Source organism: Chlorocebus sabaeus, chromosome 3 (genome assembly GCF_047675955.1).
Source record: "Chlorocebus sabaeus isolate Y175 chromosome 3, mChlSab1.0.hap1, whole genome shotgun sequence".
Taxonomy (NCBI): domain Eukaryota; kingdom Metazoa; phylum Chordata; class Mammalia; order Primates; family Cercopithecidae; genus Chlorocebus; species Chlorocebus sabaeus.
Window position 1 is genome coordinate 27,239,484 of NC_132906.1, and position 22,316 is coordinate 27,261,799.

General features: G+C 34.6%; 1 protein-coding gene across 3 annotated transcripts in view; it reads left to right on the forward strand.

Annotated features, from left to right (window-relative positions):
* Positions 1–22,316, forward strand: part of FNDC3A (fibronectin type III domain containing 3A) — a 220,978-nt gene that overhangs the window by 40,393 nt on the left and 158,269 nt on the right. The gene's annotated exons all lie outside the window — the stretch shown is intronic.

Genomic DNA, 22,316 nt, shown 5'->3' on the forward strand with positions numbered 1-22,316 from the left:
ACAAGTTTCCTTACTTGAGGGCCCTCATCATTTTTGTTGATACATATTAAGCTTTCACGCATAGCAGGCTCTTTGCTGGACCCTTGATTGAGAATTGTCTCAAAAACATTCAGAGCATTTTGTCCAGCGGAAACTAAAGACAAACCAGAAAAAGCAGAGTGGGGTAGGGGAGTAAAGGTGCTTCCCCCTTTTTACACTGCCTAAAACAAACCTAAAAACAAAGCTCTACATGTTTGTTTCTGAGATTAGCTTTTACATAATGTTACTTTGGATTAAACTTCATCTTCATGGAAGTTGTGTTTGGTTTAAATGGAAATAAGGAGGAAAACTTTAATAACCAAAAATCAAATATAAAAACTTTAAAAAGTGATCACATTTTTAAGTTCAAAAAGTTATAAATTTGTAAATATTTGCATTTAAAAATCTGATCACTTACACACTAAGCTGTAAACATAAACCTTAGGAATGAGACTACTGAGGTTGAAATAAAGCTTATACTTTTGTGACAATAATTTTGTGCCTCAGAATTCTAATCCAAACCAGCAGTCATAGATTTCATAGCCCAAATTAGTCATCTTCTAACTGCTATGCAGCTTTGCCTGGCAAATAAATAGCAGTTTGCTAAATTTCTCATTCTTAGAAACTTGGGAAAGGCTAGAATTTAAACATTAAACTACTCTCCTCTTTCAGTTAGTTTTTTTCTCCCACATGCCTGCACCACGCCACTTTCTGTGACGTTTTATTAGAAAATCAAATACTTTTGAAAAATTCTAGTGCTTACCCATTAACTTTTCTTTAGTCATAAAAAGCCTTATGCTCAAGGTTCAGATCTGAAAATTTGCTTAATTATCATATATTTGTAAGCACACATTTTAAAAAATTTATGATAAAGATTCAGCTAGGTTGTCCTGGAAAATAATTAACTTCACACATATTCAGGTTCTGTCTGTGTATAAAATATTGCACTGATTCTTGTTCTAAGAGATAATAAAATCAGACTTACAAATTGGATGTAAATTTTAAGATAGTCTAAAGGGAAAAAAGGTTCGTAAAATATCAGGAACAGAGTTACAAAGAATGCAAACTAGAATTTAGTTTTTATATTTGGCACAAAATAATAAAATTGTATTCTTACTGAATGACTTGAGACCAATACCATTTCATTTGTTTGTTGTTAAACTATATATATTTCCAAGAAAATAAAAATTGGGCAAATTATTTTGTTTAGTTGAAAAATTATTTCATTTTAAAAGTGGACAGTGAAATACTTTCATGTAATTCAATCTAATATGACAAAACTAAAGTATTTGGTAGCATTTTAATACTATTCTAATATGTATTTTTATATACATAATATGATTTTAAAACTGTTATGAAAGAGAATCATCAGACTCTAAAATAAACATCTTAAAGAAATGAAACATAATGGTCCTGGAATTTTGATGGATTCTTGGTCTAAAAAAGCATTGATGTTCTATTAAACTCTACATATTCTACAGTTAAATTCCAAACTCTCTGATTAAGTGACTCAAGAGTTAGTCAACTGCTGTGTTCAAGAATCCTGTAGAAGTTGTTGACTTTAAGTAATATAGTTTGGACTAAAGCAAGGAGGAAATAAAGAATGACTTGAAAGTGGCACTGTATAAATAGGGAAATACATTCAACTAAAAAACAAAGATAATGTTTCCCACTTTTGCATGTGTCCTTACATGAGATTAATATAAAGCAAGATGATTTTTTTCAAAAAGTGTACAGATAGTTGTTGAAGTAGAAATTGAGTTCTGCTTTTTCAACTGATAACATTCTCCTTTCATATAAAAATGCAAAAGATTAACAAAACCAAAAGTGAGTTTCTTGAGAAGATAAACAAAATTGACTAGCCATTAGCTAGGCTAAGAAGAAAAAGAGATAAATAAATCAAAAATTTAAAAGGAGACATCACAACAGATACCACAGAAATACAAAAGGATTATTAGAGACTGCCATGAACAACTATATGTCAATAAATTTGAAAACCTAGAAGAAATCAATAAATTACTGGACACATTGAACCAACCAAAATTGGAACAAGAAGAATGAAAACCTAAACAGACCAATAACAAGTAATGAGATTGAATTAGTGATAAAGTCTCCCAAGAAAGAAAAGTCCAGGACCAGATGACCTCACTGCTGAATTCTATGGAACCTTTAAAGAAGAATTAATACTAGTTTTCATCAAATTATTCCAAAAAGTTAAAGCAGAGGGAACTGTTCCTAACCAATTCCATGAGACCAACATAACCCTGATAACAAAACTGAACAAGGACACAACAGAAAAAGAAAGCTAAAGACCAACATCCCTGATGGACATAGACACAAAAATCCTCAACAAAATACTATATAACAAACTGAATCCAACAGTTCATCAAAAAAGATAGTACACCATGATCAAGTGAGATTTATCGCAGGAATGTGAGAATGGTTCAACATACATAAATCAGTAAATGTGATACATCACATCAACATAATGAAGGACCAAAAAACCATAAAACCTCTCAATAGATGAAGAGAAAGCATTTGATAAATTCAGCATCCCTTCATGATTAAAAAAAACCACCAATAAATTAGGTGCGGAAGGAAAGTACCTCAACGCAATAAAGGCCGTGTATGACAAACCCACAACTAATATCATGCTGAATGGGAAAAAGCTGAAAGCTTTTTCTCTAGGAACTGAAAAATAATTGTTTTTTTTTTTTTTTTTTAAATTTATTTATTATGATTATACTTTAAGTTGTAGGGTACATGTGCACAACGTGCAGGTTTGTTACATATGTATACTTGTGCCATGTTGGTGTGCTGCACCCATCAACTCGTCATTTACATCAGGTATAACTCCCAGTGCAATCCCTCCCCCCTCCCCCCTCCCCATGATAGGCCCCGGTGTGTGATGTTCCCCTTCCCGAGTCCAAGTGATCTCATTGTTCAGTTCCCACCTATGAGTGAGAACATGCGGTGTTTGGTTTTCTGTTCTTGTGATAGTTTGCTAAGAATGATGGTTTCCAGCTGCATCCATGTCCCTACAAAGGACACAAACTCATCCTTTTTTATGGCTGCATAGTATTCCATGGTGTATATGTGCCACATTTTCTTAATCCAATCTGTCACTGATGGACATTTGGGTTGATTCCAAGTCTTTGCTATTGTGAATAGTGCTGCAATAAACATACATGTGCATGTGTCTTTATAGCAGCATAATTTATAATCCTTTGGGTATATACCCAGTAATGGGATGGCTGGGTCATATGGTACATCTAGTTCTAGATCCTTGAGGAATCGCCATACTGTTTCCCATAATGGTTGAACTAGTTTACAATCCCACCAACAGTGTAAAAGTGTTCCTATTTCTCCACATCCTCTCCAGCACCTGTTGTTTCCTGACTTTTGAATGATCACCATTCTAACTGGTGTGAGATGGTATCTCATTGTGGTTTTGATTTGCATTTCTCTGATGGCCAGTGATGATGAGCATTTTTTCATGTGTCTGTTGGCTGTATGAATGTCTTCTTTTGAGAAATGTTTGTTCATATCCTTTGCCCACTTTTTGATGGGGTTGTTTGTTTTTTTCTTGTAAATTTGTTTGAGTTCTTTGTAGGTTCTGGATATTAGCCCTTTGTCAGATGAGTAGATTGCAAAAATTTTCTCCCATTCTGTAGGTTGCCTGTTCACTCTGATGGTAGTTTCTTTTGCTGTGCAGAAGCTCTTTAGTAAAAATAATTGGTTTTAATGAGTCCCAAATTAGCCAACCCACTTATACTGTTGTTTTTCCTTTCAATAATCATTTTTAAGTAGTAGTAGTTCCTATTTTACCCATTTTTCTCTCTCCTTCTAAAAGTGATTAGAAAAAAATATTTTGTTGTCACTACTGATATTTCTTCAGTGTCTTAAATTATCTCCTAAATAGCTTTCTTGTGCTTGCTCCACACAGATAGATAGAGGAATCATGGCTGTGGGACAAATCATAAATCATTAGGTTTAAAATAGGTTAGTTTTCAAATAGTGCTTTTTTGGAATTGAAATACAATTCCATTTTGTAAGTATTTACTAAGGTAACTACTACTTGCTATAATTTGTGTTCCTGAAGATTTATAAGTTAGCATATGAATGTGCCTATGCACACTGGTTTATAACATTATAAACCAATATGTGGCAATTTGAGAAAATATATTTTGAGAAGAGATAGCTTTTCTCATCACTATTGCCTGGGTAATACTTGATATATTTGAAAGATGTATATTTTAGTATTTTCTTTTAGTATTTTCTTTTTTCAAGATTTCAGCATGATTTAGAATAATCTATTACAGTCTAAAGTAATCCTTTAGAATGTCTGAATAAAATACCTGTTCTTTAGTAAGCATAGTAAGCATCAATTTCAGTGTTTTATATGCGTCCACAAACATGTTAATGACCACTTAACAGTCTATATACCTATATAATACAGAAACTGGCATTTACAGCTAAAACAGCTGGTAAACTTAACTGATACACAGATGAGTGCTAATTGTGTAAGGAAAGAACTTTAGCCATAAAGTTGGCCACAAAGGGCCTGTATGGGAAATACCCATCTTGAGGTGATTAATTGGACTTATTAAAAGTTTGGGGGAAGAGAGGAGGTTGGAATTACGTTCTAAAGAAGAAAAATGCAAATTAAAACCTTAATGAGGTTGTAGATGTTAAGAAACCTGACAGTATAGTAAAGCTTGTGGAGCGATAGGATCCATCAAATACTGCTAACACAACCATTTTGGAGAGTGATAACAGCAGTATTTAATAAAGCTGAAAAAATGCATACTCCAAATCTAACACGTATATATACTTCTAAATATTTCTCTTACAGAAAATCTTATACATATATATAAGGCACATGTGCAAAACTATTCTCTGCATCATTTTGTAACAATGATAGAACTGGAAACAATATAAATGTTTACTAGTAGGGAAATGGAGATTTGAGAGGATTTATATAATGGAATACTAGAATACTATATGCCAGTATTTTATTGTATGAATCTGTGCTATGGATAAATCTCAAAAATGCAATATTGAGTAAAATAGCAGGTTAGAAAGGGATTTGTAAGATGTGATGTCACTGACATAAATGAATAAACATAAAAATTTCACGAAGTATCAGTATATACTAATAATGGATGTGTATAAGCATATGTATGAAGAATACTAAATGAGAATGATACACTCCAAGTTTGGAAAAATTATCTGTAATAAAATTGTATTTCTTTTTCAAAAGAGCATCGGAGGAAAATTCATCAACCTAATTCTAGTTGATTCTGGAAAGTAAAGGATACAATACTGTCTACTTTTCTGTGTGTTTGAAATATAACAAAGACATGCGATTAGGCATTACAGACAGGGTAGTTGCTAAGAGGTTTTGTTTTGTTTTGCTGTTTTTTTAAAGACAGGGTCCTGTTCTTCACCCAGGCCAGAGTTCAGTGGTGTGATCATGGCTCAGTGCAGCCTCAGTCTCCTGGGCTTAAGTGATCGTCCTACCTCAGCCTCTTTAGTAGCTAGAACTACAGGCATATGCTACAGGCATACGCCACCACACCCAGCTAATTCTGTTTATTTTTTTATAGAGACAGAGTCTCACTATGTTGCCCAGGCTGGTCTTGAACTCCTGGGCTCAAGTGATCTTCCTGCCTCGATGGAAGGTTTTGAATGTTATATTCTAAGTTTTAGATTTGAGGTAATAAGATATAGGTAACCAATAAAGTTTCAAAAGTAGATCAGTGAAAAGATGAGAATAATCCTTGGGAAAATTATTTGGTTAATTACATAGTTAAATGCAATGGAGTGGGGAGACAGCAGGGAAAGGATTGATTGGCTTATATATCCACCCCACCAAACATAAAGTAATGTAGGTCTACAGGATGCCAACTGTGAAATAGAAAATAAAGGAGTAAACCTGATAGTTTTTTTTTTTTTTTTTTTTTTTTTTTTTTTTTTTTTTTTTAGAGAAAGAATGAGTATGATGAAATTTTGGAAATTCACAACTGAAAGTGTATACAGAAAAAAAATAGTCCAATTCACATTTTTACAGATGGACAAACTAAAGGCTCATAGTTAACCAGTTTACACTCTGAGTGGCAGATTTGAGACTAGACTCAATATCTTCTGATATCTCAGTCTCTATCACTTTGGAGTAAGAAAGGACATTGAGTTTAAACTCAAAATTCGAAAACACTTGGTTCTAGGAAAGTAATGATCTAGTTGATACTAATAAAACAGTTCAGAAATGGCAGCACCTAATCGATAGGAATGGTTAGTGAATGCTTTTCTAACACTGTCTCCTTACATTCAGTAGGAATGTTCACAAGACAGTTGAGTAGATACGAAGAAATGAAGAGGACCAGTAAACATAACCAAGTAAATATAAAAGACAGTATAAATGTATTTAAACAATTTTTTCTGTCTGATTTAAAAGTAATTTGCAGAAAGCAATACTTATACACTGTTGGTTGGCTTATAAGGTATAAAATGTAATTAGTGTTATAGCACAGAGGATGGGAGAGGGAACTGAGATTAGAGGAGCACTGTTTTTTACATACAATTGGAATTAATTGGATCAACATTGTTATGAGTTAAGAGGTTAATTATAATCCCCAGGGCATCTACTAAGAAAATAACTCAAAAGAATGTAATAAAAGAAACAAGAGGAGAATTAAAATAGAACATCAGAATATATTTAACATAAAAAAGGCAAAAATGGAGGAATTGAGGAACAAAAAAGTTATCATACATAAAACAGAGAAAAATAGCAAACTGATAAGGCAAATCCTACCTTATCATTAAGTACATTGCATTTAAATGGATCAAACATGACAGTGAAAAGACAGTTATTGACAGAATGGATGAAAACTCAGGCACAATGGCTCACACCTGTAATTCCAGCACTTTGGAAGGCCAAGATTGGTGGATCACCTGAGGTCAGGAGTTTGAGACCAGCCTGGCTAACATGGCGAAACCCCATGTCTACTAAAAATAACAAAAATTAGCCAGGTGTGGTGTCACCCATCTGCAGTCCTAGCTACTCAGGAGGCTGAGGCAGGAGAATCACTTGAACCCAGGAGGCAGAGGTTGCAGTGAGCCGAGATTGTGCCCCTGAACTCTAGCCTGGGCAACAGAGTGAGACTCTGTCTTAAAAAAAAAAAATTCATGATTTAACTATGTTCACTCTATAAGAGACACTTTTTATTTTTTAAGAGACAGGGTCTTGCTCTATCTCCGGGCTGAAGTGCAGTGGTGCCATCGTAGCCCTGAGCTCAAGTGATTCTCCTGCCTCAGCCTCCTAAGGAGCTGGGACTCCAGATGCATCCAACTACACCCAGCTAATTTTTAAATTTCTTATAGAAACTGAGTCTCACTTGTTGCCCAGGCTGGTCTCAAACTCCTGACTTCAAGGGATCCTCCAACCTCATCTTCTCAAAGTGCTAGGTTACAGACATGAGCTACACAATGCCCAGCCCAGGACACTCTTCAAATCAAAGACACAAATAGGTTGAAATGTAAAAGATAGAGTAAGACAACTTGTAACCCAAAGAGAAATGAAATGACTATACTAATAATTGACTTTAAGTCAGAAAAGTTGCTAGAGACAAAGAAGGATATTTTATAATGATAAAAGGGTCAATCTGCCTCTAACAATCAAGCCCCCAAATATCTGAAATAATGATTGACAGAATTGATGGGAGAAATAGACAATTGAGCAATAATAGTTAGAGCCTTCAATAGGTAGAATATTAACAAGGAAATGGAAGGTATGAATGCCACTGTAAACCTAATAGTCATCTGTAGAACATTCCACCCAACAACAGCAGCATGTATAATATTTTCAAGTATACATGGATCATTGTCCATTATAGGGTATATACTAGGTCATAAAACTAGCAGTCCTCAATAGGAAGAATTTTTTTTGAGACAAGGTTTCTCTTTCATCCGGGCTGGAGTGCAGTGACATAATCACAGCCCACTGCAGCCTTGGCCTCCTGGGCTCAAGTGGTCCTCCCACCTTAACCTCCCAAATAGCTAGGACCACAGATGTGCTCCACCATGCCAGGCTAAATTTTTTTTTTTAGTAGAGATGGGATCTCCCTATGTTGCCCAGGCTTCAGTAAATTTAAAGAGATAGAAATAATACAAAGTATTTTCTTCAAACACAATGAAATGAAATTAGAAATCAATAACACAGAGAAATTTGGGAAAATAACAACTATATATAAATTAAAGAATATATTTCTACAAAGCCTGTAGGCCAAAGAATAAATCACAAAGGAAATTAGAAAATACTTTGGTATGAATGCAAACAATGATACAACATACTAAAATTCATGGCATACTGCTAAAGTAATGGTTAAAGGAATACATATACCCTTAAAAGCCCATGTTTAAAACGAAAGCTCTCAAATCAGTTATCTAACCTTTTACTTTAAAAAGCTGTAAAAAGAAGATAAAACTAAACCCAGAGCTAGCAGAAGAAAATAGTAAACCTTAGAGTAGAAATAAATGAAATAGAGAACAGAAAAATATAGAAAATCAAAAATAGCAGAAGTTGGCTCTTTGAAAAGATCGACAATATTGCCAGCCCTTTTAAGTAGACAAATCAAGAAAGAAAGAAGTGTTGGTGGTATAGTGGTGAGCATAGCTGCTTTCCAAGAAAAAAAAAAAAGACTCAAAATGACTAAAATCAAGAAAGATAAAGAATAAGAGAGTAGACATTAATACAGATCTTACAGAAATGAAAGGATTATTAATGAATACTATGAACAGTTGCTTGCCAACAAATAATCTAAGCGAAGTAGATGAATATCTAGAAAGACACAAAAACCAAAACTGAATCAAGAAGAAATACAAAACCCCAATAGATGTTTAGCAAGTAAAGAGATTAAATTTGTACCACAAAGAAAAACTGCCCCCAAAGTAAAGCCCAGACTCAGATGGCTTTTTTGGTGAATTCTAAGTGTTTAAGGGAGAATTAACACCAAATCTAAAACTAAACCAGACAGAGACATCACAAGAAAACTACAGACCAATATCCCTTGTTAATATAGATATAAAATCCTCAACAAAGTACTAGCAAATCAAGTCCATCAACATACACAATTCTATTTTACTTCATCATGTACATCAACAAAGTGGGGTTTATAGTAGGAATGTTGAAGTTGGTTCAACATACATAAAACTGTCATTGTAATATACCACATGGTCATCTCAGTAGACTCAATAGAAGCATTTGACAAAATTCAACACTTCTCATGATAAAAACACTCAGTATACAAGCAATAGAAGGGAACTTCCTCAACCTCATAAAAGGCATCTGCAAAAAAACCCCATAATTAACATTGTATGGAATAGTGAAAAACTGTATGCTTTTCCTCTAAGATAAGAAACAAGATATGGATGTCCTGGTCTCACCACTTCAATTCAACGTTGTACTGGAAGTCCTAGCCTGGGCAAATAAGTAACTAAAGGACTTAAAGGCCTCCAGGTTGGAAAAGGAATAAAACTCTATTCAAAGAGAACATGATCTTGTAAAAAGAAAATCTTAAAGAATCCACTATAAAACTATTGGAGCTAATAAACAAGTTCAACAAAGTTGTGGGATATAGGTTCAATATAGAACAATAAATTGTATTTCTATATACTAGCAATGAACAATCTGAAAATGTAATTAAGAAAACTTTTCCATTTACAACAGTATTAAAAAAGAATAAAATACTTAGGAATAAGTTTAATGAAAGAAGTATAAGATGTATACACCGAAAACCATAAAACTCACTGAAAGAAATTAAGGAAGACTTAAACAAGTGGAAAGACATCTCATGATCATAGATCAGAAGACTTAATATTGTTAAGGTGAAATACCGCCAAATTATACATATCCAATACATTGCCTACCAAATTCCCAGCTTACTTCTTTGCAGATATTAACAAGTTGAGCCTAAAATTCATGTGGAAATGCAAGAAACACAGAATAGCCAAAACAATTTTGAAAAAGAACACAGTGGGAGAATTCAGTGTTTCTCCATTTTAAAACTTACTACAGGCCGGGTTGGGTGGGTCATGCCCGTAATCTCAGCCCTTTGGGAGGCTGAAGTGGGCAGATCACTTAAGGTCAGAAGTTCGAGACCAGCTTGGCCGAGATGGTGAAACTCCATCTCTACTAAAAATACAAAAATTAGCGTGGTGGTATGCACTTGTGATTCCAGCTACTCAGGAGGCTGAGGCAGGAGAATCGATTGAACCCGGGAAGCAGAGGTTTCAGTGAGCCAAGATCTCACCACTGCATGATCAGCCTGAGCAACGGATTGAGACTCCATCTCAAATAAATAAATAAAACTTGCTGCAAAGCTATAGTAATAAGACAGTGCGGTACTGGCCTGAGAATGGACCACTGGAATAGAATGAGGGTCCTGAAATAAACTCTTTACATTTATGTTCAGTTGGTTTTTGACAAAGGTGCCTAGATGATTCAGCTGGGAAATAATAGTCTTTTCAACAAGTGGTGCTGGAACAACTGGATATCCACATGTAAAAGTATGAAATAGGACCTATACTTCATACTATCTACAAAACTAACTCAAAAATCAATTAAAATCCTAAAATAAGAGCTAAATTTTAAGACTGTTAGAATAAAAATGCATAAATCTCCGTGATCTTAAATTATGGAATGATTTCCTAGATAAAAAACTAAAAAGCACAAGAAAGAGAAGAAAAATGAGATACAGTATACTTCATCAAAACCAAATAATTTTGTGTTATAAGTTTTGTGTTACTATCAGGAAACAAAAAAAAATCCACAAAATTGGAGGAAAAAAATCCATAAAATTGGAGAAAATACCTGCAAACTGTATCTGATAAGGGGCTTGTGTTCAGAATGTGTGAAGAACTCTTCTAAAAAGACAACCTAATAAAAAGGTGGGCAAAGGATATGAAAAGTCATTTCTTCAAAGAAGTTATGTACATGCACAATAAGCATATGAAAGATTCACAACATCATCAGTCATCAGGGAAATGCAAATCAAAACCACAATGAGGTACTGCTTCACACCTATTGTAATGGCTAGAATTAAAAAGATAAAAACAAGTGTTAGCAAGGATATAGAAAAATTGGAACCCTCATACACTGCTGGTGGGAAGGTAAACTGGTAAATGTTCTTTGGAAAATAGCCTGGCAGTTCCTAAGACAGTTAAACTTAGCGTTACACTATGACCCAGTAATTTCACTCATAGGTGTATACCCAAGAGAAACAAAAACGTATGTCCATGTAAAAAATTGAACAACATTATTTATAACAGCCAAAAAGTGGAAACAATTCAAATGTCCATCAACAGAGAAATGGATAAACGAAATGTGGTATATCAGTAAAATGGAATATTATTTGGCTATAAACTGGAATGAAGTACTTCAGTATATACCACAACCTGGATGAACCTCAAAAACATTATGCTGAGAGAAAGAAGCCAGTCTTAAAAGTCTGCAGAAGTTTCTTTTAGAGGTGATGAGAATGTTCTAAAATTTACTGTGGTAGTGATTGTACAATTATTTGTGTATACTAAAAACCATGAAATTATAACTCTTTACAGGGTAAATTTTATCGTATATACATTATATCAATAAAAATATTTTTAAAGCCTATTTGCATTTTAAATATATGTTTCTATAATTTAAATGTGATTGTTAACAATCCAGAAATAAGTTATTATAAGACTAAGTATTATCAATCTTTCTTTGATAAATGGGTTAAATTTGTGGAGTCAGTTTTAGAATTAAAGCATTAATAGGTTATTTCTAGGTGTATGGGGTTTGTACACTGATGCTTGTTTCTTTTATATATACATATATAAACTGCAAATATACTGACATATTCCAAGATCAGAGCAAAAACAAAATAACTAAAAATGTGACTTTAAAATAAAATATATTTGTAATCAGCATACTCTTAAATTCTAACTTGTTAACTGACATTGGATTATTTAGAAGCAGATGCTACTGCAGTTCTTTGTTGATTTGGTTGCTATGGTGACTGGATATAGTCACGTACAACAGTAAGCCTACGGTACATTGGATAATTTGATAGAAAATGAGGTTTGAGGTAGGTATTGGTGAGTGTACTGGTAATCAGTTGTACGTTTAACATCCTTTCTCTACATGTATTTTCACTGGGTAAGTATAAAATGACGTAAGATGCCACCAGAATAGAGTTTGTAAAGGGTGACTTGTTAGACGAAGGACAATATGAGGTCCAACTTGCCAGTGAAAATTACCTAGTATTCAGTGAATTGAAACAAATTGGAATAGATTTCTGGAGAAGAAGCTGTTGAATCTTACAGCAGCTGTTGGTACCTGTGGAAGCAGCAGTTGAATGAAAAAAATCAGAGAATGTAACCAACAGTAAGTTAAGTGGGTTTTAGAAGTGGTTTAGTAGATAAGCAAGTTTATGATATAATACTTCAGTCATATTTTATAATTTATACTTAAATCTTTTGTATTTGTCGGTCAAGGAGTAAGATCATATTACTGTTTTTTAATGTAGGCACTGATTAATAGAGTATAAGAGCTACAGATTTACCAGTTTTAGGGTAAACTTAAAACTATTAACCTTTTACCACAGAATAATTTTATGAAATCAATAGTTATAGATTAATTTTGAAAAAATTCTGTGATTTAAATGAAAAAAAAATTGTAAAAACCACTTTGTAGTTAAAACTGTCAGGACACTAATACTTTAAATATGTAAATTATTTATAAATGAAGTTATTTTAGCTTATAGATTACATTTATTGCTAAAATAATTATAGCATATTGCCATGAAGTTAAAATTTGTGAAGTCTTTAAAATGCTGTTTTTCTAGTATATTTAGAATTTTTACAATTTGAATATAGAATTTCAGAGTTTATGAATTTATTGAGAATGATCAGTCCAGCTGCACTCCTTGTGAAATTATAAATGTGGAAATTTTCAGAAGCTATCTTACGAAGAAAGCTATTACAGACTGCTGTAAGACACCTGAAACATAACTTTTACAGACACTAATTATTCACCTTTAAAGAATGTTCTACGTAATTATATTTTAGTTAATTTGTTAGTATGGTTGAAATGACTGTTTCATACAGGTGCACACACTTACCATTTGGGTAATTTGTTGCAGAGTTTGAAATAACAGTATTTGTTACCCATATAACTTTCATCACAAAACTTCTGAAACTTAGAATTACTTCAGTAACTTATTTTGACGTGATCCTATTATGTTGTGAGATACTAATTGTTTTAATTCTAAATTGCATTATGAAAGCCTGTGTTTTCGAGTTTTAATGAGCATAATGAATTGCTTTTGATATATTGATGCAGTTTATGTAAGAAAACTTATTCTTCTGTGAAGAGACTATCAGCATTTAAGATAAAACTTACTTTATTAAGACAAGGCAGAAATTTTATTAAAAAAATAAGTTAGTTTATGTTCAAATGCAGGCAGTTTATACTGGAAGCGTTACATGTTAAGGGGGTACATGTTATTGCTCAAATATAAGCTATGCGAACAGTGAATTCATATTTTAAACTCAATCCTAAAATGAACAAAGTAAATGAGCATGAAAGTGCTTTGTTAACAATAAAGTAAAACACAACTTTAAGCTGTGATACTGTTAATTATCGCCTTTGGTAATCTTGATACCCTGGACTTATTTTGAATATCAGTTTTTAAAAATGGTAGAATGGTTAAAAAACATGCAAACTCAAATGACACCTGGAAATTGGAATCAATGCTAATATTCTAATTACTGTAAAATCTTTGTATTTTTTTCTTTAAAATAATTTTAAGTGGAAACATTTTAAGTCTGACTTTTTAATAGAACTGGCTTTAGAAAGAAAGATTTATTGCCAACCCACACATGTATATATGTTCAATGAGATACATGGCACCCATGTGCAGGTAATGACACTTTTTAGTAGGATTAGTAAGAGAATGAAGAACAGATCTACTTATAAGCCTTTCTGAAATAAATGAGAACACAAATCCTTAGTTGCAAATGTATACACTATATGTACATATATGTAGACATTGTCTATAAATGTGTATATATGGGATAATACCTCATTATATTTTAAGAATCTCCCGTATGTCAGGCAGTATGTTGACATACAGAATATACAGAATTTCCCTTCGTAGAAAAGTCACTAAAGTTTACAGGTAAATTAAAAGCTGCACACCTATTAAGTTATAGAGTAGAATTTGAATGTAGAATAGTCTGACTCAAAATTGATTTATCTTTTCTGTCAAAATGACTTTATTTCTGTGGAAACAAGTATGAAGACAAATGAACCTAAACAGGAAAAAAATATTTTCTAATTACCACATATTATACCCTATATACTGTTTAGTATTGTAATTGGCTGTAACTGTCTCCCTTACTGATTCATCCTTGTATCCCCAGCCCTTCAAAGAGTGCCTAACATATAGTAGTTGCCCATTAATTGTTTGCCAGATAAATGAATTAAATGGGCAATTGGTTGACTCTTCTCAGTTGTTTGTATGCTGGTATCAAGCATATATTCTTTCTTAGGTTGAGTTATTATCCATCATGGAACTAAAAATCCAAATTCAAATTCATTAGTTTGATAATATTATTATCTTTTATTTGCAAATCTTAATTTCTATTTTGACTTCAGCTGAAATGTTATATAAGCCTGTCAGTCTACAGATTGACAAGATATAGCCAAGTATAGATAAAGCTTAATTCAAAGTTCATATGATCAAGTTAATTTAATAGCACTTTAATGTATAAATAATTTAGACATATTTGTGAATTGACAGGATGTTCAAATGAAATGATTTTCTAGCTTCTCAGGAAACTCAGATAATTAGTTCAAATTTAGACATAGTGAGATGGAGGTACTTGCAGTTTATCAAGGTGAATAAATCCAGAAAGTTGTTGAAAATGGAATTTTAAAGCTTAGGGCATCCTGGGATACATTGTCTAATACAGTAGCCATTAACCACATGTGGCTATTTAAACTACTAGAGTTAAATAAAATTGCAAATTCAGTTTCTCATCCCTACTAATCACATTTCAAGTGCTCAATAGCCACATACAACTAGAGGCTATTATATCAGACAGCACAAATGCTATAGGATATTTCTGTCATCACAGAAAGTTCTATCAGACAGCACTGGTGTTGAAGCTGGAGGAAAGGATTTAGGAGTCATTTGGAGATGGACAGTAGTTAATTCAGCGAACATTTATTCAACCTATGTTTTTGTAAATGTACTATAGTCTCTGTAACTACAAAAACAGATTGAGGTCTAAATGTACCACTTTAGTTGCTGTAAATGTAAAAATAGATTGAAGTCTTATGAAAGGCTTCTGTTGTAGTGGAGGTGACATCTTGTAAACAACTAAATACAATTTAGTGCTAAGTGTCATAATAGAAGGATGTACAGAGTGCTTTGAACCTTAGAATGGGAATAATATAACTTTGCTTTAGGATGTCAGAATCTTGAAGGATGAGTAGAGTTTTCTGAAGAAGAAATTCTATGTTCACAGTCATAGTGGTTGAGAAGCCCTGTTTAGGAAAATATTAGCAGAAATCAAGTCCGAACTAATTGTTGTGCCAAAGAATAGTAAGTCAGTCACAGACCAGAAAATAAAGGTAAAGCTATTGACCATTAGAACACTACATTGAAAGGAGTAGAATAGATGGATATCTGGAAAGCTAAAGGATCAGCATAGGAAAATATGAAAAGTAAGGAGTATGCAAGATCCTGGACCAGTTCAGGAGAACTCTCATAAGCATTGTGTTCTAGGTATATTCTCTTTCATGTGTGTCCACTTGGCTAGGCTAGAGGCAAGTCCTAAAATTGAAAGATCTATATTGATAAAAAATAATAATACTAAGAGCCACTCATACAGCACTTACAATAACAGCTAATATGTGCATAGATAGTGCTTATTATATGCCAGTCACTGTCCTATGCACTTATATGTTAACTCATTTAATCGTCACAAGAACCCCATGAATGCTGAAGTAATTTGAAGACCTTTAACCATGGGTTGGAGGAATGAATGGTTTGGCTTAGCTAACTATTGCTAAATGTATGTTATTAACTATCATTCAAGGATAGAAGGCACAGAGGATTTTCTCCTTTATTATTGCTATCAACCACAGCAAACAGAAAGGAACAGTTGGATAAGGAAGAAATAGAAGAATTAGGCATTCTAAATGTTTATGTGCTTTCTGTAACTTGGGGGTTGTTATGTGCAGAATTGTCATGTTCCCCCTCACCCCCTGCCACAACCCAAAATTGATATGTCGAAATCCTCACCTTCAGTATCTTCAGTACCTCAGAATGTAACTGTATTTGGAGACAGAGTGAAAGGGGAGAGTTCCCTGGCCCTAGCCCGCACGCAGGACATGCAACAGAGGTGTGCCTCTCTGTTCAGCCACTGAGAGCTCCAACCCCTTATGGGAGCGGGAGCTCGCAGATGGGCAGGTGCAGGAGCCAGAGCAAGCATGTTGGGCTCTGGCCCCACGGTAGTGTCTACGGGTGGGTACCTGTGAGTCCCAAAGCCCAAGTGGGTGTGCTACGGTGCACTCTTTTACCTTTGCCGTACACAGATGGCTTAGGTGCCTTCTTGACACCCAGGTTCTTGTACGGAGTCCAGGAAGAATGAGGACTTGAAGAGTGAATGTGGGGGCTTTATTGAGTGGTAGAAGTGGCTCTCAGCAGGAGGGATGGGGAGGTGGAAGGGGACCGAGAGGGAAGATTATCTTCCCCTGGAGTTTGGCCGTCCAGTGGCCAGACTCTCTTCTCTGATTGTCCCCACCAAATTCTTGGTGTTCAGGTGCTCCTTCTCTGCCATGCTGTTCTGCTGTTTGTCTACTCATCTCCTTCTGGAGCCTGGGGTTTGGGATTTATATGGGTACAGGATAAGGGGGTACAGTGGGTCAAAAGACAACTTTTTGGGCATGAAAGCAGGAATGCCTGTTCTCACTTAGGGCCACAGGTATCCAGGCTTGAGGGTGGGGCCTTTGCCAAGGAACTGCCCTCTTTTGCCCACTATTTCCCTGTCTCCTGTCCATATCATTTTCCCCCTCTAAAGAGAACGTGGGCCCCAATCCAATATGGTTGGTTTCCTTATAAGAACAGGAAATTAGGACATAGACACATACAGAGGGAAGACACAGGGAGAAGATGCCATCTACACGTCATGGAGAAAGACTGCAGAAGAAAACAATCTTGCCAACACCTTGCTCTGAGACTTCTAGCCTTCAAAATTGTGAGAAAATAAATTTCTGTGGTTCTTTTTTATGGCAAACCTATCAAATTAATACAGTAGCCAAGATAACTTTTTTGTAAATATTGGAAACATGAATATATGTTTTTGAATTCTGGATTGATTTTCTTACTGTATCTACTAAATCCTTCACCAAGTTTTAGAAATGGAGATGTGAGGTGTTTACTTTGTTGTTCTCAGACCTGACAATGTTTGTGAAGAATGCAAGTCATATTCCTTTTGGGATGAGGCGAGAAAGTTAACTTATATCTATAAAACTGATGCCATTCGTAAACATTTTTCTTTATTTTTTTTCTGTAATTTGGTTTTGTAGATTTTTTTTGCAAAATATAGGTGAACAAGAAGTTAGGGGAAAAATATAGATTCTTCACCCACCAGAGAGGGACCTGAATACATATACAGTATTTTGAAAAAGTCCCAGGATCGTTCTAAGACAACATCCCTTCCATCTGGTGCACATCCTCTCATCTGATAGATTTTGCTGGTGCTGTGGGTCAGATGTAAGGTTGTTATTTTTCTTATTCTCTTTTGTATGTAAGAAACTTAGACTGACAGAAATTAAGCAAAATTGAAGTAGGGGACCAAGGAATTGTGTATTACCATTGGAATGTAAAATAATATTTTTCAAAGTTAGTAAGGTATAATTTATGCATAGGCGTAATCTTTTCTATAATACCAGTCTTTTGAATAATACCAATAATTTTCTGTTTATTTTTTAAAAATCTGAATTGTACTAAATGATATCTCAGACATCACTTAACTCTTAACTTTTCCCAAGCTGTATGCTCTGTTTGTTTGGAGGTTCCTATCAGGCTTGTTTGTCTCTGGTATCCATGCTCTCTTGTCCTTCCTCACTCCAGAGATATCTTTTGCTGCTGTCTGCTTTTTTGAAACTTAGTTTTCTCCCTCGAGTACATAATTTTATATGTGAGCCTCTTAAATCTTATCTATCGTCTTCTGTAACTTCTCCAAGCCATTGTATCTTTTTTATTGTTTATTAAGAACTGTAGTGAGCATTAAATTTTAATCGTATTTTTTTCTATATTTTTGTAGTCTTAACTAACATATATACTGGGCATATTTATAACTTTAGTCAGTAACATTTTCATTATCATACTTTCTCTGGTTTTTTTGTTTTGTTTTGTTTTTTATTTTTTATTTTTTTTCCTGAGATGGAGTTTCGCTCTTTTTGCCCAGGCTGGAGTGCAATGACACAATCTTGGCTCACTGCAACCTTTGCCTCCTGGATTCAAGCGATCCTCCTGCTTCAGCCTCCCATGTAGCTGGGATTACAGGCATGCACCACCACACCCTGCTAATTTTGTAATTTTAGTAAAGACAGGGTTTCATCATGTTGGCCAGGCTGGTCTTGAACTCCTGACCTCAGGTGATTTGCCCACCTCGGCCTCCCAAAGTACTGGGATTACAGGCGTGAGCCACTGTGCTGGCCCTGTTATTTTTTAATGTAACAGTTTTGTGTACATATTTTCATGTATCATCATAGGACACTTGTAAGAATAACGTAAAAGTCTACATGGCATAGCAATTATTTGCAGTCATGATAAATTCTTATCTGCCCTTTGGTAGTAGCCACCTTACCAAAAACATGTTTTAAGCATATGTTTATCTGTTATTCAAGAAGTAATGTAATTATTAGTAGTACTGAATAATTAAATTCAGGAAACACTAAAAATGCTCGCCAATTGTATACGTCTCTGTTTAAGATGCTTGAAGTTGGACTGTTGGCATATATTCAGACAATAACTTTTATCAATTGCCTACTCACCCATTATTGACACTAATACTCAACCCAGACATTAGAAGTTCCCACCATTTGCACTTACCGATGGCAAAGGATAACTCCTAGGTGTCACACCAGTAGAGCAGGGTCTTAAAAGTGCCAACAAATCTGTTGCTAGAAATGAAGGAAGTGAAAGAAACTGAGGAGAGAAACATATTGCAGAATTTTTACAAATGGTATAATGAAACTGTCCAATCTGAACTCTGATTCTTAAAAATGGTTGGGAGTTGTAAGATCAGCAGTGCATTTGAGATAAGTGCAAACTTAAGAGTATGGTTATTTGTTTCTATGAAATTTAAAGATATTGAAGGATTTAGTTTTTAAAAGTCTAATAAAGTACTTTATAATCATTTCATGAGAGTATATTTGCAAAATGTGCTCTATAATATACCCTTGTGCAAATAGAGACATCAATGATAAGAATAATAGAGTGATGGATAATTTACCAGGGTTCATCACCTGTCACACTTCTAAGAGTTACTTGGTTTACAGGATTTTTGTAGTCATTTCATTTATGATTATGCTGGAAACAGTTTTTTTTTGTCATATTTTATCTCAGATAAAATAGCTAGTTAATTTGTAGTTTTCCTTTCACTCTTCTCTCTGCTTATCATATTGTACTATTATAACAAGATTATGGGAAATGCCACTGCATTTGTGGCAGATGAATGTAAAATAGCACAGGAATCCAGAGAATTTGAAGATATATGAGTCCTGTGTTCTGGAGCTGGCCAAAAGTTTGATTATTTGCCAGAAAGCTGTGAGTGCGCTTAACATTTAGACAGGGACCTTTATTACAAAGTAGTCCTGGTTTAATCTGGCATGTTGGTGACAGTACATACAACATACTCATCTGTGTATGTTAATTTCTTCTCATCTCATATTTTCAATTTAGTCTTCTAATAATTCCCTAAAATAACTATTTCAGTTGGTATTACTCAGTGGCCTAACTTGAATCCTGTGACTGTTTCTCTGCCATACTGTGAAAGCAGTTAGTTTTGTCTGTTTTGTTTTCTACTCTATCCCAGTTATCTAGCAAAAAACCTCACGTTATAAGACCTTAGTAATTGATGATTGAATGAATTAATCAGTTCCACACACTTCATAGTCCTCACTCTGCAGTTGTTTATTCTTTGAACAAAAGTTTATTGGAAACCTATTGTTGACTAGGCATGGTGGCTCATGCCTGTAATCTCAGCAGTTTGGGAGGCTGAGATGGCGGATCACCTGAGGTCAGGAGTTTGAGACCAGCCTGGCCAACATGGCGAAACCCCATGTCTACTAAAACTACAAAAATTAGCCGGGCATAGTAGTGGGCACCTGTAATCCCAACTACTCAGGAGGCTAAGGCAGGAGATTTGCTTGAACCTAGGAGGCGGAGGTTGCGATGAGCCAAGGTCACGCCACTGCACCCCAGCCTGGGCAACAGAGTGAGACTCTGTCTCAAAAAAAAAAAGAAAAGAAAAGAAAGAAAACCTATTATCAGCCAGGCTCTAGGGTATGGAATTTTATAAGACAAGTTGAAGTGTTTGGTTTCATAGTGAGCTTTTATTCTAGTGGAGTGGAAACCACTCAATATAAAACCAAATAATTGCACAAAATAATTTCAGATAATGATAAGTACTAGGTAAAAAATAAAATATATGTGAGGGGTATATATACCCTACAATTTGGTTGTCAGGGAGCATCTTTCTGAGGAGATGACATCTGAGATACGGGAGTAAAAAGGAGCCAGCCTTATGAAGATCTTGGGAGAAGAACCATAATTTTAATATTCCCCTAAATACAACTTATATGTTAATAGAAAGATATTTATAAAATCCATTGTAAAGCCATCTACTTGCATCAAATCCTCCAAAATTTGAGTATCTTCTTGGGGGGAAAACCCGCAGGCTTGAAAAGGTATTTTTTTTTTTTTCTCTTGGTTTTCTTTGATTACTCTTTGTTATCTTGGTGACTCTGATTACTCTTACAACTATTTTATCATCTTCCAGCATTTCTTTGTTTTCTGATTCGCTATTTCTGCTCATATTTTTGTTTCCTTCCTTTTATTTTCTTTGGATTAGCTATGCCTTTTCTCACTGAGTTGGACACTTAACATACTAATTTTCAGCTGGGTACAGTGGCTCACACCTGTAATGCCAGCACTTTGGGAGGCCCAAGGTGAGAGGATCACTAGAGCCCAGAAATTTAAGACCAGCCTAGGCAACATAGTGAGACCCTGTCACTACAAAAAATAGAAAAAATTAATGAGGTATGGTGCTACATGCCTGTGGTCCCAGCTATGATACTTGAGCGGCTGAGGTGGGAGGATTGCTTAAGCCAGAGAAGCTGAGACTACAGTGAACCACAGTTTTGTCCCTGTACTCCAGCCTAGGCAACAGAGACCCTGTGTCAAAAAAAGTTAATTTTTGTTGTAAGTATTTAGAGGTCTGTATTTTTTGATAAATACAGTGTTGTCTGCATCCTAAGGTTTAGCTGTAGAATGTTTTGGTTACAGTTCGTTTCTGTTCCTTTTCTATTATTCATTATAATTTCTTCTTTGACTTATGAATTATTGCAACTTTTACAGACATTTTATGTTTTTGATTTTTGAGAGCCAAGGTATCACTCTGTCACCCAGACTGGAATGCAGTGGTACAATCAAGGCTCACTGCAGCCTTGACTTCCTGGACTCAAAGAATCCTCCCACCTCAGCCTCTCAAGTAGCTGGGACTATAAATGTGTGCCACCACACCCAGCCAATTTTTTTTTAAATGTTTTGTAGAGACAGGGTCTTACCGTGTTGCTTAGGCTGTTCTTGAACTCCTGGGCTCAAGGTATCCTCCCGCCTTGGCTCCCAAAGTGTTGGAATTACAGGTGTGAGTCACTGGACCCAGCCTGCAAACGTATTTTTAAGCTTTTAAAAAATTATTTTATTTTTAACTTATGTGTACATTGAAGACATTTAATACTAATTTCTTTGAAATTTGTGAAACTTGATTTATGGTGTTCTATGTGGCCCATTCTTAAATTTTTTTTTGCTCCACTTCATGTGCTTGAAATGAACGTATATATTTAAATTGTTAGGTGCGGGGTTCTTTCCAAAGTCATTTAGGTCAAACTGATTGATAATGTTGTTCTGATATTCTGTATCCTTGATAATATTTTGTCTGCTTGTTCTGTTAATCAC